Below are 25570 nucleotides of genomic sequence, written 5' to 3'. Positions count from 1 at the left end.
CAGTTAGCTTTGGGTGCCAGATCTTTTAGGTGATTTCCTTTCCTTTTTTTAACTTTTTGTTTGTTTATTGAACATTTCCACAAATGCCTTTGCTCTGCTTTTATAGTGACAAGTCAATCAAAATTAAAACCAAGGCAAACCAAGCCAGCGATCACCAGCAGCGTGAGGAGGTCAGGTGGGTACGTCGAAAGGAATTCTGGCCACGGGATGCTGGTGAGCATTGTGTTGTCAGTGTTCAGTCTCCTTAGAAGAACAGGGATGCCGGCCCTATGAGGGCGTGTCCTTGCTTGAAAGCCTCCACCTTTGGGTCTTGCCTCTGACCCCTTCCCTCTCACACAAAAGCCAGCAAGAAGTGGTCAGACCAAAAGGACCTTCCTTCTGTGCACAGCTGTTTTGTCCCATTCTCGTCTTATGAAATCGTAGAAACTCATGAAGTCACGGAGTATGAGATCATCCATTTCAACCACTTCATGTTACAAATGAGGCTGCACGGGGATATTAAGCAGCGTCCTTCAGATTACAAGAGGGTTTGGACTGGGAAAACGCATTTACTTGTGTTTACAGTTGGCTTCTCCACATCCATCACTTCTGGGCTCATTCATTTTGCCATTTTTGTGGGAGAGACGGTGGAATATTTCATCAGAAAATAGGTCGTAGACACTCATGTACAGTCATTAGGATTAAACCGCAAATGCCATTCCCCAAATTAATTTGGTTTAGACCTCAATAGGGAAAGTGCCTTCCTGGGCTTCATTTTTCACTGCAGAAGAGATCTCGCTCATTTCCTCTGCAGCCTGGGTGGCCTGGAGAGGGGGGCCGGGGGTCAGAGAGAGGCTGCTGCAAGGCACCAGGGTCCGGGGTGCCCCAGTGCAGGCCTGGGAATCCGTGAGGACCCCTCATTAGGATCTGGGACATTGGAGCTGAGTATGAAGAGGAAGAGAGGGAGAGGGGTTCTGGCAGGGGTGCATGGGGTGAAGGGGAAGGGTCAGCAGAGTGCAGGGTGTAGGAACCAGCATTGGGGAAGCACTTACAGGGATCCCCAGGCTTCAGCTGTGCCCAGGGTTGTATGATGTCTTCATGGTGTGCTTACAGTGGGGGTTCATCAGCTCATCTAAGTGGAGTTTGAACAAATCTTAATACTTTTCTCCATTTGCCTCCATAACCCTGCATCTTTGTCTCTTTCCCCCTCTAGTCTCATCCCTCACCTGCTCTCCAGCCTTTCCCTTTCTCTCATCTCTTGGGCTCTCCAGGGACTCTGTCTTCCACCGGGTCAAGCCCAGCCCCTGGGATGCCCCTGGGAGGCCTCTTCTCTATCTAGCCTCTGATCCAACCCTGGCATGTCACCTCCAAGGCAATGTGTCCCAAACCTGCTGATCACGTGAGCAACAGCCCACGGACCGTTGTCCGAGCTGGGTCATTGGAATGAGGTGGAGGCCGAGGACGACTAGAGGAAGGCAGCAGGTCAGAGTCTCACCGCAAACAGAGGCACTCTCGCCGTGAGGTGAGTACCAGTGGGAGTTGTTTGCAAGAAGGAGCCCAGAGTGACCAGAGTTAGAAGCTGCTGACTTGGTCCCTTCAATGGCCTGAGGGGAGGAGACACAGAGAGTAACCAGGGGCTGGAGGGCGTGCAGGTGTGGAGCCTGTGAAAGGGGCCCCTCGGAGCTGGTTAGATCCCACTCCAAGTGACTGGAAGGGCAGGCACCACAGTCCACACATCTCGTCCGGACTTCTCAGAGTGGAAGGTGCTTTGGGCAGTCAGGGTGAAGACTCGGCTGTCTGGAGAGGGACAGGGACCCTCAATTGAGGGACAGGGATGGTTTGTGGGTGGCAACCTTACTGGGGAGAAGGAGGGAGCCACGGGGATGATGCCTGATCCCTCTCCATCTCCTTTCTCTGTCCGAACTCCAACTGCTTCTCATTGGCCAAACCCAACCAGAGCTCATGCGTGGGAGTCCAGCAGGTACACATCCTGGGGCCCAGAGCAGGTGACAAAGCATGGAGGCAGGAACTGCAAGGGAAGAGAACACCTCGGACCCAGTCACAAAGCTCCAGATGGTCACCTCAGAGCAGTGGGTGTTCTCTTCTGTGAAAACCAGAGCTCTGCCCTGGCCAGCCCCAACTCCACTCCTGCTCCAGGGGCCAGCCTGTTTGTGCCACCCTCATGTTCTTGGTGCCATCCCTGGGCAGCTTGGGTTCAAGTTTGCCAGTGCAAAGCACTCCTAGACACCCTGCCCTAATGCACGCCAGATCTGGGGGCTGAAGCATCCGATTTGGAAGTTGAAGGGCTTCTGCCTGCTACAGGATGCTCCTAGAGCTCTTTCTCCAAGGGCATTGGGCTCACAGGAGAGAGTTTGCCCTCACAGGCTTGCTGTGACCTTGCTGTGCATGGGCAGCCTCTGCATTCATTGGTAGCAACGCTGACCTTGAGAATAGGCCAGAGAATTTCCTGACAGACACACCTAGAGGCTGTTCCAGACCAGGGCTCCTTACTGGTCATTCACTGTGCACAAAGCATCAAGGGCCTGAGGGATGCCTGGGTAGCTCCTCGGGTTCAGTGTCTGCCTTGGGCTCAGGTTGTGACCTCGCGGTCCTGGAATCAAGTCCCGTGTCGGACTTCCTGCTCAGTGGGGAGTCTGCTTCTCCCTCTGCCCCTTACCCCACTGATGTGCTCTCTCTCTCTCTCTCTGCTCTCTGTTTCAAATAAATAAATAAAATCCCACCACTGGTGGCTCAGTGGGTTAAGCCGCTGCCTTCGGCTCTCTCAGGGTCTCTCCCACATCTCTCTGCTCAGCTGTTTCTCCTCTCTCTCTCTGCTCTCTCTGCCTACTTGTGATCTCTCTCTGTCAAATAAATAAATAAAATCTTTTTTAAAAAAAGCACCAAGGTCCCATGACTTTCTAAGCAGCCCTCCACACCTCCTTCCATCAAAACATTATGGTAATTTGGATAAAAGATATGTGGACTCTGAGACATGAAAGGAAAATTTAAAAATCAAGATTAATAAATTAATAATTAAATAAACTAATAAAATTTGTACCCTTTCAATTTTATACAATCTGATTTTCTGTCCTCTAAATATATGCCCTTTGGTGGTCTCAAGTCCCAGTTCCCCTCCTGAAATTGCCTTTCTTATAGGCTCAGCCAAATTTGACTCCCTTTGTTTTCTTTAGATTCCTTAGGATTCAGTAAGGCTGCGTCTAAGGGCTTGACAGCAATTCCTAAGCTGGCTAGTTGTCTGGGAGATTGTGTTGGAGATGGAGTTTGGGATGAAGAATTTGTTGGGGGCTAATGGCTGTGACAACTAAGGGGAGAGTGTAGGATTGATCAGGCAGGGGTTGGGGGGTTATCAGGCTGTGGTGCAGACCCAACTGTCTCTGCTCCCCGCTGAGGAGGGAGCACTGGAGCAAACCTGCCAAAGAGAGGAGACCTGCGTTGAGTGGGAAAACCAAGCCCTTGCATGGCCTTGCTGGGTCATTGACTGTGGGCCACCTAAGAGAACCATGATCTTGCTTTAAGCCAGAGGTGGGCCTGAAGGAGCCCACAGCTGGAGGTGTCAGACCAACATGCCTCCCCACCTCCAACCCCGGCCTGGCAAAGAGTGCCTTCCCGAAGTCTCATCCTGGTGGCACATCTCCACGTCAACAAGCCCTTCCTCTGAATCTTGATGAAATCCTGCTTTGTTGGCCATCATATTCGTTGATGAAAAGCAGATATTCACAAATGGAGGAATCACATTCAGGAGGCTAAGACGTCCACATCTGGATCCAAACTCTGGCCAGGGGATCTCCTAACCCTACTTACCACTTTTATTCTTGCTGGAGCTTCCTTGTGAGGAACTCTTCCAAGCTGACTTTTGTGGAAAGCTGTGGATCTCTTTCTACCGGTGACCTGATAAACCCCAGGGGTTCTTCAAGACAGGGTCTCATTTCCAGAAAACAGTGGCCTCTGCAGGTAGGAGACGGTAGTGCACCCCTGGGGAGGGGTGTGGCGCGGGGGTTGGGGCTGTTCCTCCAAGAGGCTGATGACAAGAAACCAGGTCTGCCAGGTGCACGTATGTAGTTTAGATGGGCCCAGGCCCTGGAGAAGATAACAGAATGATTAGTATCCAGAACTATGCTCCCTGGGATTGGTGTTTGTTCCATAATTTTCAACTCAGTGGATGGTCTTTAGTTCCCACAGTTGTGGAGAACTTTTCTGATTATGAATTATTATGAAGTGGTGTTTTCAAAACTGCACTCTAAAAATAATGGATTTGGAATGGTTCAGAGCAAGCTTCTAAATATTTCAACACTGCCTTGCATCTTTGTTTCAACTTTTGCCTACTCAGGCTGAAATTGCTTAAGATTTATGAATCTGGTAAAAGAATGCGCTGGTGTTAAAGTCTCTACAGAAAAAAAAGCAACAACTAAAAATAGCATTAATTTGCACAATTTGGTAATTACACCATGAAGCACTGTGGAAGATTACAATGATCTCATCAAGGCAATCAAAGGATTTCATGACTGGGAGGGCATCGATTTTCCACAGTGATTTCAGAAACACATGTCCTGACATGTCAAATCCCCTCTCTTTCCAGAATGGTCTCAACTGTTTGGGCTGGTGACCCACAGCCCATTGTGAAACTTACAATTTACGAGAAACTTAAAGCCTATGAATCAGGAAGGAAAACACAAGGTCTGCTTTCCCTGGTTTCTTAGTCACTACATGTGAGTTGTGAAGTTAAGAAAAAAAAAAAAAAAAAACTTTGTTTTCCTTTCTGACAAATGACCCCATTTTATCGCATTTTATCTCCTTTCAGTGCAGGGATCCTATGACTTGACCCTCCCAGTTTTGTCTTTGAATCTCAATGCCCCTCAGAGAGTGAGAGGCTAAACATGAGGAGACAGCTCATCACCTCAACTTGTGTTGTTGTTCGAACAGGCAGGGTGGGTGTCCAGAGGCCAAACACAGTGTTCATCCCCAGAAGGTCCCTTGAGGTGTTACTGCAGGTCTTCAGGGGCTCAGACAGGGAAGCTGGAGTTAAGAGGAACTTTTTCAGAGCTGGTGTTGGCCAAGGGCAAACAAACATATTTCTCTTTCCAGCATAGAAGGCAGTATATCAAATGAAAGTTATTTGTGTCAGAATCGCTTCACTGAAGATTAACTGTGCAGTACTATGCTCTTTAGTCAGTAAAAAAGTGAGTATTTATAGCGTGTTGTATGACACAACCCCGGGCTTACGTTCTTCATTTATTATTGAGTGTGTATGAGTGTGTGAGTGTATGAGCATGAGTGTATGTGGGGATGAGCGTGAGAGCAAGTGTGTGTGAGTGCGTGTGAGAGTGTGAGTGAGTGAGAGTGTGAGTGTGTGAGAGAGTGTGAGTGTGTGTGTGTGTCTTTTTTACCTACGCCCATCACCATCACTGGCTCTAAATTTTTCCACACTATAAGAAGGAATTGGCAGGAACTGAAGTGTCTAGTTTCCTGTGGTTGTGGTAACAAATGACCACAAACAGGTCACAAAGAGGGTGATAGAAAACAAAATAAATTTATTATCCTACAGTTCTGGAAGCTGGAAGTCAGAAATCAAGGTGTTGAAAAGCCGTGTCCCTGCTGAAGGCTCAGGGAAGTCTCCCTTGCTGTCTCTCCCGGCGTTGAGCCGTTCCTAGTGACCCCTGGTGATCCCTGGAGATCCCTGGTGATCCTCGGCCCACAGATGGGTCACCACTGCCATGCCTGCCTCCATCGTCCCTTGGCCACCTTCTCTGTGAGCATGGCTCCTCTGTGGCTCTGTCCCAAATTTTCTCTTCTCATCAAGATAACCAGTCACTAGGGCCCATCCTGATCCAAGATAACTTTATCTTTCTTTTTTTTTTTAGATTTTTAATTTTTTTGACAGAGATAGTGAGAGAGAGAGAACAAGAGAGAACACAAGTAGGAGGAGCAGCAGACAGAGAGAGAAGAAGGAAAAAGCTCCCCGCTGACCAGGGAGACCAATGTGGGGCTCAATCTCAGGACCCTGGGATCATGACCTGAGCTGATGGCAGACTGCTTAACCCACTGAGCCACCCAGGAGCCCCTAAGATAACTTCACCTCAACTTGATTGTATCTTCAGGGACTCTATTTTCAAATAAGGTCACATTCATAGGTACCTTGGGGTTAGGAGCAGAACAGAAGTTTTTGGGGGATCCAGTTCAACCCGCAGCAAAAAGACAAGCATACAATTAAAAGGTGGGCAGTTTGAGAGCCCCTATAACAGATTTGGTTTCAGCTTATGGCCCTTTCTCATTCGCTGATGGGGCTTCTTGGCTCTCCTGTGGGGTCATGAGCCATGCCCAGACTTGGTGGGGGACAGGCATTGTGACCAACCAGCAAGGTATCCCGATGTGCTGTGGACATGGGAGGGGGCACCGCAGCGTGTACCCAGCTGACCCGCTAACCTTGTGCATTGTTTCTAGGCTGAAATACTCGCTCCTGAATGTTACACACCTGTATTCTTTAAGTGAACCAATACCTCAATCCCCATATTCAAAACCAAGCTCTTCACTTAAATCTGATTTCACCTCAGCTCCCAACAAAGATCTGTGATGCAAATGAGAACACTCACTTAGCCAGTGTCCCTGGGATGTGCAGGCCGCATTCTGGTCACCCCCATGCAGATACAGGCACGGAAAGTACATTTTCAAAACAAGATGTGGGCTTCCTGAAATTACATCATAAATCCATGGCTGGGATGCTAAGAAATTTGAAAGTTCCCTGGAAGGGGGAACAGAATTGTGTTTCTTTTACTTTTATATTATTACCTTATGTTCCATGATTATTGAGAAACCTTAACAGAAGAGAACATATTATGTCATTTATCCCCGAATTTTGGGGGGCTTATTCAGAGATTTCACCTCCTATCATGCAAATGGAAGATGAACGCATACAGCATCAAGGTCACTGTATTTGTCTGCTCAGCCTGTTGTCACAAAGTGCCACTGACTTGAGGGGTGACACAATGGAAGTATGTTTGTGGCACTTCCGGGGGCTGGAAGGGGCAAAGTCAAGCTGGCAGGATGGATTTCTTCCACGCCCTCTCCCGTTGGCGATTGTCTTGCTGCGCACTCACGGGCCCTGTGCTCTGTATGTGTGTGTCTCCCCAGTGTCTCCTCCTCCTCAGAAAGGACACCAGTCCCCTGGCATCAGGGCCCTAGACTTCTGTCTTCATTTAACCTCAATTATCACTTTGAAGACCCTGTGTCCAAACAGCGGCACACTCTGAGGTAGCGAGTGCTACAGCTTCAACATGGGGATTTGAGGGGGACACAATTCAGCCCATAACACTTTCAAAGGACCTTACAGACATTCTTTTCTAGAAGAACGTGCATTCTATGATTAGTCAAGCTAAGCAAGTCTGTGGTAGCAGATTAAGATTTTCTGTCTCAGGGGCTTAAAATAGCGAGGTTTCTTGCTTATGGTGTCACTAGGTAAGGGAGGGTCTGATGGGGTCTCCGAAGACTGTGTCTGTGGCTTCTGGAACGTGAGTCCCTGTGTGGCCATGGCAAGGCCAGCTTGTAGATGAGTTACTCTCACATGACCCTGGCAGTGATACATGGACCTTCTGGCCACCTGGTCCCAGGGGCTGGGCAACGTGGGGAGACATCATCACTGAGCACAGACCCCTGAGCTACTGCTTGACAGAACAGGGGAGTCGAAACCGTTGCTCTAGGTCATGACAAACCCATGTCATATTTTGCTCTCTATATTCTGCCTGTGGTGGAGGGATCAAAAATTAATGGAACATAAATCAAAATATTTCTGTGTTAAAAACTCCCAAAGTGTTGTCCTAGTGTGTTTTGTTCTGTAATGCATTTTCCCAACAACATTGGATGAAAGGCTCCCTTGTGAGACCCCCAGGATATAATGACAAGACACAATTCCAGACTTCAAGGAACTTTTAGTCTAGAGTTGAAAAAGCTAATAGTGTGAGAAGAACTATTGAGATAAACGTAGAAGCTATGCTAAGTAGAGGGAAGCTGCTGAAGTTTTTCTGGGAAGATGTCTGGACGGATGCCGAACACTTGTGAACAGACAAGGGAGTGTGCTCTCAGCAGAGACAACAGGTGTGTGTGTGAGAGTTGTATGTGGGTCTACTGACCTGTCACCTGATTCCAGTGGGGGATGGGGGCTTCCCATGCCTCCAAGAAGTTCTCTGACACCAGCTGGGCATCTTATAATTCAACTCAATCTGACACTGTCTACTCAGAGACGGCATCAGACCCCAGAGCACAAGGCTCAGTCCCACAGACTGCTCTCTGTGCCAGGTAGCAATTTCAAGTCCAGGTCACCTGGACTGTCACTGGTCATCTGTGCTGCTGACCTACCAGCTCTAGATCAGCAGTTCCTACAACCCTTTTCTTGGGTTTGATGAATTTGCTAAAGCAGTTCACAGGGGTCAAGAAGCCCATTTATTCACTAGATTGTCAGTTTTTTATAAAGAATATTAAAGGATACAGATCAACAGCCAGATGGAGAGATACCCAAGGTGAAGCAATGAACAAGGAGCTTATGTCCCCCTGGATTTGGGGGCCCAGCTCGTGGTCTGTGGCACCATACTGGTTCACCAACCTGGAAACTCTCCCCACCTTGACCCACTGGGATTTCATGAAAGCCTTATCACACAGGCCTTACTGAGTAAACAATCGGCCATTGGTCATCAATTGAACCTCCAGGTCCTCACCCCTCCTGGGAAATCATGGGGTGGGACAGAAAGTTCTAGCTCTCTATCCCTGGTTAGTTCTCTTGACAACCATTCTCCACCATTGTCAGGGGATTTCCCAAAGTCACCTCATTAAAATAAATTCATTCCTTATGGAAAGGGGCTTGTTATGAATAATGAGACACCCATTCACCTTACAGCTCTGAGTGGATTTCAGGAACTGGGGACACGAGACCAAACGTTATAACAAAATATGTTCCCATATTACTCACTGCTCAGGAAATTCCAAGGGTTTGGGGAGCTGTGAACCAGGAACCTGCCAGAAGACCAATATATGTATTTATTATAAATCACAAGACAGTGCCTGTGGGAGAGATGGTGAGCGTGCCTGAGAGTACTGGTGTGGGCTCCCCTGTGTGGAGCCCCAAGGAGCTGGACCCCTCCCTCTGCCCCTGCACGTCCATCACACCTGCATGGCCATCCTGGGCTCCTGGGCCATCTACAAAGGTGCAGGCGAAGTGGGCAGAAACCAGAGGGTGGGGACAGAGGGATCAAGATTCCAGCTGTGATTTACTTAGAATTCTGATTGTTTGATTAGTCCACCTCTGCCTCTACCCTCTAGCTCCCTCTCTCTTCCTCCGACTGGCTTGAAAACACCATACCGAGGTTAATCGAAACAGAATTGTGGAATTGTTTTTTGGGTCCCTTCCGGAGTTGAGGCAGATGGAGTAGTTGTTTGGACTCATCTTCCTAAATTAGAAAAGCATCACGGAAAATAGAATCGTTATATGACTCTGTCCTACCTCTTAACAGCTACACAGAGAATAAACCCACTCTTGTTCATTTGTTCCTTCTAGCTCTAAACACGGAATTCCAGGTTTCAGAATAGCTAATGTAATCATTTAAGTAATGAGGTAAAAACACGTAAACACATAAAATCCCAACTGGCCCCAGAATTCTTCTTAAGGAACTGCTTTCCTTGAAGATTTATATGAGGATTAAGTCAATAGAGAACATGGAACAATGCCTGTATGGCCAGTCTGTATTCAGGGTGGGCTGTTATTTGGGAAGGTTGCCCCACATGGTCAGAAGAGGAGGGTGGGGGCTCGCTTCGGCAGCACATATACTAAAATTGGAACAATACAGAGAAGATTAGCATGGCCCCTGCACAAAGATGACACACAAATTTGTGAAGCGTTCCCTATTTTTTTGTCATGATATATTCAGAGCCCTAAATGAGAAAAACATGCAGCCAAGAATACAATATCCAGGTAGGCTGTCATTGAAAATAGGAGAGATAAAAAGCTTCTAGGAAAAACAAAAATTAAAAGAATTTGCAAACACCAAACCAGCTCTATAGGAAATATTGAAAGGGGTCCTTTAAGCAAAAACATAGATCAGAAAAGAACAGAGACAATATACACTAACAGTCACCTTACAGGCAATACAAATGACGGAATGCCCCAATCAAAAGACAAGAATGGATAAAAAACTGACCACGAAATTATCATAAACTTTTAGACCAATAGTTTACCCTGAATAACAATTAACCATGCTAATGGATAAAAAGAAAGCTGCCCCAATCAAAAGATTTTTACAGGGTATCAGAATGGATAAAAAATACTAAGATCCATCGAAGATCTAACAATTTTAAGTATCTATGCTATCACCAATTAATAACAAAAACAATAATACAATAATTTTTAACCCAAATGACACAAAAGATCCAGATTTAGGGAGAGTCCGCCCAGTGAGGGGAAAGGGTGCGTTAGCCGCGCGAAACACATTTGCCCATGCTAACCGGCATGAACCGCAAGAAGCTGCAGAAGTTGACGGACATTAAAAAAATTGAAAGCAAGGTGGGGTGGCAATCCTTACATCAGATAAGATGACATGATTATGGACAGAGTATTCCGGAAGGTTTTGATAAGGAAGCCAAAGACGATAGTATTTATGATTATCAGATTTCTTCGAGGAACTTTGGAAGAAAAAAAAAATGACACTTTGAGGTATTTGATTTGAATGGTGACTGAAAGGGTTTGTCCATATGTTGAAGAACAGCCTACTCAAACAGCCATCTGAAGAAGACCCTGATGAAGGAATTAAAGATTTAAATAATTTTAAAAAAATGGATATCTATGCCCCACAGACTAAACATGTAAGAGAAGAGCCCTTCTACTAGCCACCACTATATCCAAAGAGTCATATTAATAACAAATTCAAAGATCAAGGAAACAATGATTGAATACAAAAGTAATACCCCTTACAATCAATACGTAGCAGGACTTCCTGAAGACAGAACTGCCCCCCCCCAGCAGTGAAAACATGGACAGATGGGAGCATTGGTTTCCTAGAGCAAAATGCATGCAACAAGAGAAGTATTAATAGTCCTCTGTCCATATATAAACATTCAGACCTTAAAATGGCACAAAAGTACACCTGGTAACAAATGGTTACAAATAAAGATAATATTCAGAAATATTCCAAAAATCACACTGGAACAGATGGACCAAAGCAAACAGAATCCCAAAGCACAGAATTTCTTCTCTAATGCACATGGAACATTCTCCAGAATATATCACATCCTGGGTCATAAATCAGGTCTCAACTGGTACCAAAATATTGAGATGGTTCCCTGCATATTGTCAGACCACAATGCTCTGAATCTAGAACTCAATCACAAGAGGAAAGTTGGAAAAGAACTCAAATACATGGAGGCTAAAGAGCATCCTACTAAAGAATGAATGGGTCAGCCAGGAAATTAAAGAAGAATTGAAAAAAATTCAAGGAAACAAATGAAAATGAAAACACATCTGTTCAAAATCTTTGGGGCACAGCAAAGGTGGCCCTGAGAGGGAAGTATATAGCAATACAAGCCTTTATCAAGAAACAAGAAAGGTCTCAAGTACACAACCTAACCCTACACCTAAAGGAGCTGGAGACAGAAGAGGAGGGCGGATGTGAGCAAGAGGGAGGAAATGAGTGAGCAGGGAAAGGCGTGCCTGGAGGGGAGGCCATCATGGGCTTGGGGTCAACATTCTAGAAGATCAGTGTAAGCGGTTCATCTGGACTTTGGTGTGTTGAAGTCATTAAATTCTGTCCTCTGTTTTTTATTTTCTACCCAACAGATGTGACCATCTATGCCTCCAGATACTTTGGGTGAACAGTGTTCTCGGTCTGTGTCACCTGGTCATTGAGGTAGGAATGGGTGTCTGTTTTTATAAAGGGAGAGCTGATTTCAGCTGTCTGGTTTTGAGGAGGACTTTATTGTTTTCCATTATTCCTGGATCCCAAGGCATCAGGTTTTGGTTACATTTGTATCGCCATGTGAGTATGTTGTTGACTTGGTAAGTTCTCAAAATAGAGACAATGCACAATATATCTGAGACTTCCCCAGAAGCTCAGGCTGCGGGGACAGCTCTCAGCAACAAGCAGGAGAAGGGGACTGGGATTGTACACTGCCTTCAGGTGGGGCCCCCCAGGCTCTGATATCCCCCGGTTTTACTTCTCCCATCAAAGGCTGGTGCTTCATGTTAAGGTAAAACCCAGAAGAAAACATTAACTTTGAAATTAACCTAAGACTCCCTAGTCCATTGCAGACTATTGGGACATTTCTTATCAACCATATACAAATTACGTGTTATATTTTAAATATATGCTGATGGAAGAACAAAGGGAAAAGTGGTTTTCTTATGATCGATTATTTTACATATGATCAGGTTGCACTCATTCTCTCTCTTTTTATTTTTGAAAACAATTCCACTTACTATAAAAATAATGTAAGTTCATTGCAAGGGGGATAAGATCAGAACATGGAGGTAAGTGAGGAGAAGAGGGTAAAAATGTCTCTTTAAAGACCTGTCCCTCATGGTATCGATTGCTTTCATGTTTGCAAAGGCACTTCCAGATAACTTCTAGTCTTGCTTGTATTTCTTTACGATGGTTAGGCTTCAATAAACAGGCTCTTTGGTAATGGGCTGTATTCACTGGGCAGTAACAGCTGGCAGAAGACCATCCGTGGTGGTTCCAGAAGATTCCATCATGAGGACAGACCACGATCAGCCAGCAAGTGCAGAGCTGCTGACCTTCGCTTGTGGCTACAGTTGTTCCATGTTATCACCATCCTGATTAAAATGACCTTGCAAGCAATAAATTGATCTTGATAATTAATAGCCAACAAACACCATCCTTAATCATGTTCTTTAACAAGGAATGCCAAGGAACGAAAGTCTAGGGCAAAAGACCTGCACATTTTAAATCTCTGGGTATTTATTGCTAAATCCTCTGCCCTAAAAGTTGCACCAACTTATATTTTTGTATTGGAGTATGGAAGGGGTGGGGAACCTTTCCATGTGTAAATTCACACAGTTCCTTGCTTCCTGGGAAGTTCACATTTTTTTCATGTCTTCATTATCCTTTTGTGTTTATTCTGTAAGAACCTCCTCCTCCAAAGTTAAACGGCTTTTCAATTAGTGTGCTCTTATTTTTGACTTTTTCAAAATTCTGCATTTATTGTTCATACTCTATCTTAAAAGAGGTTCTGACATGGCTTTTTTTTTTAAGACTGAAAAAATAAAAATAAATTTAAAAAATAAAAATAAAACATGGGTGCCTGGGTGGCTCAGTCAGTTAAGCCTCTGATTCTTAATTTCAGCTCAAGTCATATTTCAGGGTTGTGAAATCAGCCCCGCGTCGGGCTCCATGCTCAGCAACAAGTCTGCTTGAGAGAGACTCTATCTCTCTTTCTTTCTCCCTCTGCCCCTCTCCCACTTGTGCACACACACACACACACACACACACACTCTCTCTCTCTCTCTCTCAAATAAATAAATATATAAAAAACTTCAGAAAAAAATAAAATAAGACCAAAAATAAGACCAAACATAACACAAAGGGAGAGAAAAAGAAAAAAGCAAACATAGATAGTAGACCCAGTATATTAACTAAAATGGAATGAAACCTGACCTCCTGAGGGAGAAAGCAGATAGGGACAAGCAACATTTTCCCTGGAAAAGAGAACATTTTCTTCAAAACAGACCAAATGAATTGTCTTATTAAAATTTAAAGGGATTTACCACAGGAATGTATTTAAAAGATTCTGAAGTTTGTTACGGAAAATGTCTTCAGACAAGGGTATTAAATCCCCGTAGTTGTAGTCAAGTAATTCCATAGTTGTACATAGGAAAAGAGTTAGAAAAAGCATTGAGCTCATTGCTTCTCGGAATCTGGGCTCTGGAGACCTTTTAAATACAACAAACAAAGGGCATTGGCCCCAATAAAATCCCCAACTTCTAATCTTCTCATGTAAAGATGGTCAATAAGATAAAAAATTAAGTCGTTACCACTTACCATAATAATAATTTCAATCCTGAAAACATTTGATCACTCCTCCTCCATAAATTCGACTGGGAAGCTGATACTAGCGTAACGGAGAGACAGTTCCCAAACAGCATATACAGACACTGTCGTCCCCAGTGTCTTCCTTCAGCCATACGCTCCCAGCACGCTTTCTGCGGACTGATACCAATCCACGCGCTGGTATCTGGAACACACTGACTCAGAAAGCCGAGGCGAATGCATTCCCCGAGATTAACCCGCTAAGGAAGAGCAAAACAGGGGTGAAAGTTCCAGACCCCTAACTGCGAGGGCCCCAAAGGAGGAACCTTCAGAGTGTAAGGGGAGAGGCAAAGGATCCAAAGTATGAACTTTGGTGCATAATCGCTGAAGAGGTGAGGAGGTCAGGTTCTGTAGTCTGGGGTGAGGACCGGGGAACGGGCACCCAGGATATGGGGAGCCTTGCAGGTGTGGGATGCAGTCCTGGGCATCAGTAACTGATGGGTTGGATCTCAGGAGGTGCCAGAAGCTTGTGCAGAAACTGGAGTTCGAGGGAACAACCGAGGAGCAGGACGGCACAGGCCCAGGGAAGCTCTGTGGGTCCTTTCTTTTCCTCTCTGCAGTGAGACCTGAGCCCTGGAGCTCCCTGATGCGGAGGAGACCTGAGTGTGGTCCTCAACTGTGTGTGGGCTGCTCCAGGAGCCCTGAGAGAGATGACCCTGGGGTCTCCCCACTCCACATTGCTTTGGCAATGGCACTCAGCCCCCCAGTGGTTATGCTCCCCACCCCCAGGAAGGGACTGCCTACCCTGGGCCAGTGAGGGCCAGCAGGGCTGGGATCTTCCTCCCTTCTGCTCCCAGGTGGGGGACAGCTGTCTGGGGATGGCACTTCCCTCTCCCCTGAAGCCTTGTCCCTTCTCTTTGTTTTGAAAATCCATCCCACACTTGCAGCACCAGGAATACCCATCCTACCCCCTTCACCTGGAGATCTGGGGACTGGAGTTCACTGCAGCGGATCAGGGGAGACCCGCCCTGGGTTGGGAGGCATAGCAGAGGTCAACCTCTTTCTTGGAGAAAGGGGAAATGCCCCTCATGCTTTTGCCTTGAACCTGAGGTCCGGAAGTTAACTGCTTAGTGGGCCATTCTACCTTTTGTAACACTTTCCCTAGAAAGACTGTGTCCTCTTGGATACTCACTCAGGGTTTCAGGGAGGAGAAGAGAGTTAACCCCTGGGTGGAGGCATCTCGGGTGGAGGTCACACTTAGGAGCTGGCTGCAGGTGGACAGGCCAGGCTGGGGATCGGCACAGACTCTGTGTCTGAGGGGCTGGGGAGTGTCGGGGAGGGTACCAGGATGATGACGCTAGTACCCCAAGCTGCTGCCTGGAAGGAGAAACAGGGAAAATACACTTTAGCCATTTAGGAAGAAAGTGTTTTAAAAAACAAAATAATGCACTTTTAGAATTCTCCCATCTGTTTGGTTTATTTGTTCGAAATGGCTGCAGCTCATTCTTCAGAGGGGAAGCAGATGAGGAGCAGGGCAATGTAGACCTCAGGGCCGGGGTCTCCCCAGTCCTGTGCAAGGGGGGCTCAGCAGATAAAACTCCCGTAGGAACAGCTCGTGGGGGCAACTGAGGCAGAGAGCCTGGGGCCTGGGAAAGACCTATTATAGCATCTTAATACAGGAATGTTCTGATTCAAGTGCTGACACTAAATATAGCTCCGAATAAAAGTCCATGTCTAGCAACACACAATGTAAGGACGATTTTTTTTAAGCAGAAGAGGATCTTGGAGGGTGGTAACTTTCCTCATCTAATTTTTCTTTTTCTTTTTTTTTTTTTTAAGATTTTATTTATTTATTTGACAGACAGGGATCACAGGTACGCAGAGAGGCAGGCAGAGAGAGAGAGAGGAAGGGAAGCAAGCTCCCTGCTGAGCAGAAAGCCTGATGTGGGGCTCAATCCCAGGACCCTTGGATCATGACCTGAGCCGAAGGCAGAGGCTTTAACCCACTGAGCAACCCAGGTGCCCCATCATCTAATTTTTCAGAAGACACAGCTGGGCAGGGAAGTTCCTGAGAGAATGAGAGTAATAGGCAGAATTTCTGGCATGGAAAGGGCTTTACATGAGTGCCAGCCTCTCTTGCCCTATTTCAAATCCTTTTGCAGGTCAAGGTTGAGCCAGGGGAACCTGGCTACTTGTAAGCCTTCAGGAAAAGGTGAGAATGATCTGCACGAAGCTTATGTGTGTGTAGGTGCTGCTTTCTTTGCCAGAAAGCTGGATTCACTCTCCTGGAGCCTCTGCCAGCGTCAGCATCCAGTCGATGTGCTCTATGAGAGCTTTTCCTAAAAGTGGAGTTTATGTTAGCCTACGCTCATCTGAATTCTCTCTTTCCTGAAATAGTTATCACTAAAGTAATAAAGATTTTGTTTAACCTACTCACTCCACTTCTCAGAGTTGATCACTAATTAGCAGTCAGTGATTTGGGTTGGGAGGTGTAGTGAGTGAAGTGGTTCACAACCTCACTGTCTCTCTGAGTCCAACTGCAACTCCCCTGGCTTTCTTCCCTAGGAAGAAATGGGGGAAAAGGTGTGTCTGCTGGGCAGCCAGCGCCCAGTCTCATGGTCTCATGGTCTCATGGCCTGACAAGCACCCTTTCCACCAAGAAGGCACAGCCCGAATCAGGACGCCTGGTTTGGCAAGTTCCATGTAAGCTGAATTCCTCTTTCATTAGCCCCTCTACTGGGGCTCTTGTGCAGTGAACAACCCATACAGCCACACCTGGAAATGTTGTTCAGCCACAGAGACACAAGTATCAGGGTAAGTTCATGGGGTGGAATATTACACAGCTATGAAGAATCAGGTTGTAGACAGATGTTTATTGAAAAAAGCAAGGCTTTTAAGGTAATGCTGCAAAATACAGCAGCAGACCACAGTGTAAAATGTAATTACAGACACTGACATGTTGAAGAAAGACAGAAAAGGCATAAACCAAAATTTTAACCATCCTTATCCTTAGGAGACAAATTTTTCCTTAGCAATCTCATATTTTAAAGTTTCTATGTGTATAACTTTTGTAATTATAACAAACTCAGGCCCGTTCTCATTGTTCATGGTAGCTATGTTTGACAGAGGGCCACAGACAATGTTTGGTGGATATGAGCCAGCTCCCAGCGGAGACATAGGGCTGGGCTCCCTATAGCCTCCGTCAGACCCCTGGTAACAACTTGTCCATATGTAACCTTGTTTTACATGCGTTTCTGGATAAAGACAATTTAATTTATATTTCTTATCCATAATTGATTACATGGAGTATTTCTTTATAATAAAACACCAGCCAAGAGGGTTTACTGTCTTCAGGACCATGGGTAATATGACCATACATTTCTCCAGTTTGCCACCTCACACAATGCTCCGGCTACTACATTCTCTCAACTCAGTGTGTGTCACACGGATCCACAAGTCTAGATTTCTATATCTTCCTCAGGCCCTGGCTGTGGATGTGACCTCAGCACTTTTGGGGGGCAGCCTCAGTGGCCTGCACATCTTTTCCATGCACTGGGCTGTTCACTCTGAGCCCTGGACCCACAGCCACCAGCTCCGTGATACACGCTACTCACCGAATACATGCATTTTGTCCTGAACACATCCCAGCTTCCTGGCTCCTAGGAACATGGAGAGAACTTCAGGGCTATACTTGGAAGCCATTTTCAACAGTGAAATTGCCAATGAGAGCATGAAAAAGCAAAAGACATGACACTAAATAGACCACAAGAGGGACACATGCCCACAGCACCGAGAGCTGGGACCTGGGGGGTGGAGGACCCCTCTTCCTCCTCAGATGGGGACAAGGCTCTGTGTGGTTCTAAGTTGTTGCTGCTCTGGACATGTCCAGAAAGACCACAAAACACCATGAGTATCTGATTTTGGAGTTACAGAGAAATTTCAGCAAGAAAGTGAATTTGCCCATGGAATGGGAGAAGATACTTGCAAATGACAGTACAGACAAAAGGTTGATATCCAGGATCTATAATGAACTCCTCAAACTCAACACACATGAAACAAGCAAACATATCAAAAAATGGGCAGAAGATATGAACAGACACTTCTCCAATCATGACATACAAATGGCTATTAGACACATGAAAAAATGTTCATCATCACTAGCCCTCAGGGAGATTCAAATTAAAACCACATTGAGATAAAAGTTTATGAATGGCCAAAATTAACAAAACAGGGAACAACATGTGTTGGAGAGGATGTGGAGAAAGGGGAACCCTCTTCCACTGTTGGTGGGAATGCAAGTTGCTGCAGCCTCTTTGGAGAACAGTGTGGAGATTCCTCAAGAAATTAAAAATAGAACTTCCCTGGGGCACCTGGGTGGCTCAGTGGGTTGGGCCGCTGCCTTCGGCTCGGTCATGATCTCAGGGTCCTGGGATCGAGTCCCGCATGGGGCTCTCTGCTCAGCGGGGAGCCTGCTTCCCTCTCTCTCTCTCTCTCTGCCTGCCTCTCTGTCTGCTGTGATCTCTCTCTGTCAAATAAATAAATAAAATCTTAAAAAAAAAAATAGAACTTCCCTATGACCCTGCAATTGCACTCCTGGGTATTTACCCTAAAGGTACAGATGTCATGAAAAGAAGGGCCATCTGTACCCCAATGTTTATAGCAGCAATGGCCACGGTCGCCAAACTATGGAAAGAACCAAGATGCTCTTCAACGGACAAATGGATAAGGAAGATGTGGTCCATATACACTATGGAGTATTATGCCTCCATCAGAAAGGATGAATACCCAACTTTTGTAGCAACATGGACGGGACTGGAAGAGTTTATGCTGAGTGAAATAAGTCAAGCAGAGAGAGTCAATTATCATATGGTTTCACTTATTTGTGGAGCATAACAAATATCATGGAGGACAAGGGGTGTTGGAGAGGAGAAGGGAGTTGGGGTAAATTGGAGGGGGAGGTGAATCATGAGAGACTATGGACTCTGAAAAACAATCTGAGGGGTTTGAAGTGGCGGGGGGGTGGGAGGTTGGGGTACCAGGTGGTGGGTATAATAGAGGGCATGGATTGCATGGAGCACTGGGTGTGGTGAAAAAACAATGAATACTGTTTTTCTGAAAATAAATAAATTAATTTATAAAAAAAAAAAGAAAGTGAATTTGCAAAGATAAAAAATTAAATAAATTTTTTAAAAAAGAAAGTGAATTTGCAAAGATGTAATCAGCAAATAAAGAGGTTCAGCAGTAATTAAAAACTAACAGCTCGGGGGGCACCTGGATGGCTCAGTGATTTAGAGCCTCTGCCTTTGGCTCGGGTCATGATTCCAGGGTTCTGGGATGGAGCCCCGCATCCGGCTCTCTGCTCGGCGGGGAGCCTGCTTCCTTTCCTCTCTCTCTGCATACCTCTCTGCCTACTTGTGATCTCTATCAAATAAATTAAAAAAAAAAAAAAAAACAACTAACAGCTCGGGTTTTCAGTGCATCAGTATCAAGTGAAGTCTTTTCGATGACATTGCGGGTCTTCTAGATAAATCACACGAATGCAAATTCACTTTAGTGAATTTAGTGAATTTACCGCTTTCTGAATGCAGGGCTAGCATGCCATCCACAAGGGAATCATAATCCATAAAATTTAATGACATTTAATATGTTTTATGTTAGAGAGCAGTAATTTCCAATCAAAATCATTATGTCTAGGTTTTATTTTTCTGCACGGAATTTTATGCATAAAGCAATGAATCGAAGCAAGATGTGCTGAAATCCATGAGCAGCCCTGGTGACAGAGGGGGCCTCTGGCAAGAAGGGCAGGGTTGCTGTGGGGAGTTCCACACTTGGGGGGGATCGTATTTCACTTCCCTTGGCTTGAGCCCCACCCAGCACCTGGGAAAATAGACCCCCTCCACCCCACCAGGCAGCCTTGCCTGCCAGCACAGCTTCAGAAAGAGATTTAATTTAATTAACAGAAAACAGCATCAATAAACATTAGCTCAGCGAGACTCTCATGGTGACTCCAAGGCTGCCGGCTCAAACTATTGCAGAACACACCCTCTGTCTTGGCAGAGCTCCCCAACGTGGTGCCTCTCTTGCGTGGCCCTCTGGAAGTCTCCACTATCCCTTGAGAGCCAGACACCATGGGTTCCCCTAGCCTACCCTCTGTTCTGTCACATGCTGGCGTCACCACCTCCTTGCAAGGCAGAGAAAGACTCCCCGTGGCACTGGGCCCAGGTGCAGGGCAGGGGGACTCGTTGGCCAGCACAGCCTTCTCCTCTTCAGGCTTCCTCCCCCTGGGGTGCTTGCACTGTCCGCATTTAGGAGGGGCTGACAAAATGGGGAGTCTTCAGCAATACCCCAAGTATGGAAAGGAAGGTATCAACATTTGTGAGCAGAAGGGTTCTTGCAGATCCTGTGCACTGTAACAAGATTAATGGTCACTGTAATTAGGGGTTGCTGGAGAAGACAGAAAGGAGAGGTTTCACCGGTTATCTGCTCCAGTAGGGATAGCAGGGACTCAGCAGGGAGTTTGCCTGGGACCAGCTGAGGGAAGCGTGCAAACACTGTTCCATAAGAAAAGGTCGAGATAGAGACTGGCCTGCCCATGTGACTGAGATGCTGCAATCAAGCAAGAAAAGGTAAGAAGACGCTCTGAGGACAAAAGGGCATTGCGTTTGTGTGGGGCTTATTGTTGGCCAACAGGATTCCATGGGGGAAAGCTGGGAGCTAGTCTTCCAGCCTCATTATTGCTTTTTAATAGTAATCACAGGGTTATTCCTCTAACAGTTGACATTGGCACACACGAACGATTGTAATATATAAGAAAAAAAACATTACAAGAAAAACTACTAAAGAGATTTAGCACTGCATTTCTGTGCCTATTAAAACAGCCTTAATGTGCTTCAGCTCTTCTAGACACTGGACTGTTCCGAAGGCAACATTTGGGATTTCCAGTAGGAAAAGGGGTTCCAGGAATGACAAGGCAAATGGAGGTGACACATCAATGCATGTTGGAAATGGAACTTGGCAAGTTCTCATGTGCGAGGAGGTGGGCAGATTAACACCCTTCGCTTTCCCTCAGAACCAAGAATGGCCAAGTTTTCCTAAGCCATGCTAAGGAGTTTGCCCATATGGTGGGACATTGTCAGAAGGACCAGGCACCCCAGAGCCACTATCCGATGCATAATGGCTGAGAGTTGGTTAGTGTAAGGGGGGCTCACCTGTCCTAGAAGGAGATTCCATCCAATTCGAGAACAGGGCTCACATGTTTACCCCCATGTCCTTCTCCTTTTCACTCAAAACTTTATGAAGATACCAAAACAATATCATAGTAACTGACTCCCTAAGAAAGGGACCAAATATATGCACACATATGTATGTATGTGGTTCTCTAGACTCTATACACATATGCATGTACGTACATCTACCTCTTGTTCTCTCAGTTGAGGCTTTACATGGTGTTTCACTTGTCTGTTGTCTGCCTCCATTTTCAGGATATAACTGTTATTTCTAGAAGAGACCTTGTATACTGTCTTCACTACTGAAGCTCCAGGGCATATGCTATAAGCTGAATGTTTGTGTCCTTTCAAAATACACTCCTGGAAATCTGGTATTTGAAGTGGGACCTTGAGGAGGTGATTCAGTCAGGAGGTCATAGTCCTCAAGAATGGGACCAGTGCCACTTAAAAGAGACCCTGAAGAGCTCCCTTGCCCTTCCTGCCCCGTGAGGACAGAGGGAGAAAGTGGCTGTCTGTGAGCCAGGTGACAATATGTCACCAGACACCCGAGCTCCTGGTGCCTTGGTCTGGGACTTCCAGCCTTCAGGATGGTAAGAAATAAATTTCTATTGTTACAAGTCTCACTGGCTGATCTTACTTTTGTCCCAGAAGCCTGAACAGACTAGGACAATATAGAACAATGCCTGGCACACAACAGGTAATCAATAGGTATTTGTCAAATAAATAAATGGACACAGGAATAATAGTTCTGGAGTTGACTTGGGTTCCATCAGGACTGTGGTTACAAATGCGGGCACTTCATGGAACACATTCTTTGTCTTCCTTGCTCCTTGGAACCCTGCCACTGCAGGGAGAGTCCCCAGTCTCTGTAATGATTCAGGATCTTCTCAGGATGGCTCACAGACCTCCCCCAGGTCTGGCCGGCTGCCTGACATGAACCTTCTCTAGATCATTCTGCTGTCCCTTGGGGTATGCCTGAGCCCACCAGATCTCGCTGGTTTTTCCTGGTGACTACAGTGCCCAGTAGGGTTATTCTTCCGAGTCAAGCACTGCAAGGTCTCCTGGGTCTGGGACTCTGAGCTCTAGAGTATCATGTGGACACTGCTGCTATTCCCACCCTCTCTTCCTGGAGCAGTCCACCTCTCCCAAGGCATGGGGCAGTGGCATTTTCAACAAAATGGAGGAGATGCCCCACCCATTCCAGTATGTTGTGTGAAGCAGGGAAAGTGCTGGGTGGCCCTTTCAGGTTTTGTCCCTGTCCTTGCCTTTCTATGGGTCTCTAACATGAGTCCCTGGGGCTCAGGCCATAGGCTGCAGTGACACTGTAGTGGTGTGCTCAGGCCATTATGCCAAAACATTGTAGATGTGGTGGTGGGGGGGGGATGACGAGTGGGGGTGCTTAAACAACAGGCTTCTATTTCTCATAGTCCTGGAGGCTGGCAGTCTGAGATCAAGATGCCCCCCATTCTGTTCCTGTTGAGATCCCCTTCCTGGATTACAGATAGATCTCTGCCTCCTCCCTGAGTTCTTGAATGGAGGATAGAGTGCTCTGGTATCTCTTCCTTTTCTTAGGGTCCTGACCCTAAGAATTAGGGCCCTATCCTCATTGCTTTCATTTTTCATCTGCCATGTCTGACAAAGCCTAATCAATAATGGCCTCTGCTACCTTCGGGAGTCCCCCATGAGTGACTTCCCAGCATTTTACACTGTGGAAACAACCAAGTAGCCTTTTCAGTACAGCTTCCCCAGCTTCACTTCCTCAATGGGCAGAGAGGCCTCCCAGGTCCCTGAAAGCCCCTGTTGCCTCGACTAAGCTGCCAGGGATGACATGTGAGTAGGGACTTCATCACATGAAGGGTTGAAGACTGGTGGTACCACAGGTAACACAGCCGCTCCTGCCTGTTCATTCTGTGATCACAAAGCTTGATAATGGGAACTCTTGAGGAGTCCTGAACAAGACCCAGACATTTTGTCCAGGGCATGAACCAAGTGTGGAAAGTCAGGTGTTAGTAAATGGGGCAAGAAAGTGCCTTGAACAGCTGACCTCATCTTCTGATGGCATCCTCCAGATCATGCCTGGGAGATGCTAGCAGGACAGAGAAGTTTTCTTCCCAGGTGCCCCTGAAACGCCAACCATGCATCTTGAGAGGCTCCAGGCAGGGCTCTCAGCTTTTAGTGGCCACTTGTGTCACAGGAGATGTGTTAAGGAGGGCAACAACTCTAAGCCAGGAGAGCCACTGGTCCCAAGGTAGCCCCGACTCAAGAAGGGGCATATTGTTGACAGATGGTGTCTCAGTGCCTCCCCAGGAGTGTGCACACATGGGTGCAGTATTTAGTGACATTGCTTTGATTGTGGATGGAAAGCAGCTCTGGTGGCATCTGTAAGTGATGGCTGGGTCTTCTGGTACCAGCTCCTCCTCCAACACGTCTCTCTCTTCCTGGATCTTTTCATTTGATCAGCTGAAAAGAGAGTGATCAGAACATTTACAAGGAGGAAGTGGCAGTGGGAGGAAGAGGGACACCACAGGTCAAATAAGTTGACATCCTTGACATCAATAGGGCAAGAAATGACTTTCAGTGAAAGTTGGCTCCCCCAAGAATGCCAGATTCCAGAAGTAAGCCAAGGCAGAACCCAAAACTAGTGTATCTGTCAACCCAGAACCTAAGCCCTCCCTGCCTTTTCTGGAGGGGAGCATCCACTCACTCTGGGAGGATGAAGGCTTGGGCAGCAGCAACCAGGACTCATGCACGGTGGGCCTTTGAACATCTGAACCATGTCCCAGTACCCGCCGCTGCTCAGGTGACATCATGCTTCTCCTGGGCCCTGCATGTGCAGAATCTATCAGGGAAGTCCATGCCCAGAAGACTTTTGGGAAAGGCGTGACCTAATTTAAATAACATTAAGCTTAGAAATCATTGCCAATAGATAATGAGAGAGAAACTGAAGAATTTTAGGTCTAGGAAATAATGCCATCTTGGAAAAAATCTTTTTAAAGTAATGAAACAACTGCTTCTGGACCAGAATCTAGCCTTTTCTCATTCAAACAGCTCTATCTACCCTACAGGGCCAGGGCGTTTAGGTGCCGAGGGAGTGGGGACTTGGAGCTCTGCCCTAGTTCTCTGTAGGAAGATGTCTGTGGTTTAGGGGCAGGAAGTTGTGGTGTCAGAATTGGCTGAACAGTGAGAATGAAGCAGAGACAGAGTAACGAGCAAATGCGAGTCTTCAGTGTAGTGGCTTCACGGGACTGCCCAGGCAGCCAGCTATGGGCAGGGAAAGAGTTTACGAGTTACCAGCCCACACATGCATGGTGGGATGGCATGCAATTATTAACCTGGGTTTGTCACACACATAACTTAGGCCTGGGATTTCCCCCTATTCAGGCTGGAAGCCTTCATCTGGTATGGTCCCAAGGAGGAAAAGGATTATGAACAGAGAATCCAGAGGATGAATTGATGAACTTTTTGACCTCAAGTTAGAAAAATAGAGGGAGCGGATTGGCAGGGAGGCCCAATTATTTGTCAATAATTGCAGTTGCATTTTCTCCTCCTCTTGGAATCCTGGTAACTGCCCCTAATGGTGATGTGGAAATGAGCTGGAGGAGAAGCAAGAGAGTCATGACTCATTTTAGGAGTCCTGGTTCCACCAGACCTCTTCTAACGAAGTTCCTCTAGGAATGATCTAGTTTCAGTCACATCAGGTCCTGGACTGAAAGAATCCTGTGCCTCCCTTACTGAAGATGCCAGGTGGACACCAAGCCTTGGAGAGGAGTCAGGTGTGCAACATGGCCCCAGAAAGGCCGCTGAGCCTGTGGGACCTCCCAGAAGCCCATAAACACCATCTCCATGGAGATGTGGATGGGTCCTCCTGTGGTCTGAAAGGGCATGGAAACTACCTGAGAAAGAGCCAGCTGGTAAGCCTTGTTGTCTTGGATGAAGGATGAGGGCATCTACCTAAGAGCTGGATTGGCACATGGTTGCAAGTTATGCTGTAGGTGACTCCAGTTCTGAAGGACAGTGATTGCCCAAAGTGAGCTGGAAGGCCATATTTCAATGGATGATAGCAGGTGATGCCTGATGAGCTGAAGGAGAAGGTACTTTGGGAAGAAGGGAGGGTCCCTATGTCTGTGTTTCTGGAGATGTCACCTGAGTCATAGAGCTCCTTGGGTGTGATGACTAGGACTTCTCTGGTGACCCTAGCAGCAGTTTAGAGGAATAACAGGGACCAGAACCTTTTTTCAATTACAAGATATTTGGATGCACTTGTTTAGGCAAATAATCAGTAGACAGGGAGAGACTAGAGATAAAATTGAAAAGTGGATCACTGAC

The 25570-nt window shown here is 46.4% G+C and overlaps 1 non-coding gene across 1 annotated transcript; it reads left to right on the top strand.

Annotated features, from left to right (window-relative positions):
* Positions 1–9783: 9783 nt before the first annotated feature.
* On the top strand, positions 9784–9890 carry LOC123388036. The gene has a single exon (XR_006602570.1). It is a non-coding gene; the product is annotated as a U6 spliceosomal RNA (small nuclear RNA).
* Positions 9891–25570: the final 15680 nt, after the last annotated feature.

The sequence above is a fragment of the Mustela putorius genome, unplaced genomic scaffold (assembly GCF_011764305.1).
Source record: "Mustela putorius furo isolate JIRA1106 unplaced genomic scaffold, ASM1176430v1.1 tig00003869_pilon_pilon_pilon, whole genome shotgun sequence".
In the NCBI taxonomy this organism is placed as follows: Eukaryota; Metazoa; Chordata; class Mammalia; order Carnivora; family Mustelidae; genus Mustela; species Mustela putorius.
Note: the sequence above shows the minus strand (reverse complement) of the source record. Positions and strands in the feature narration are given on the sequence as shown.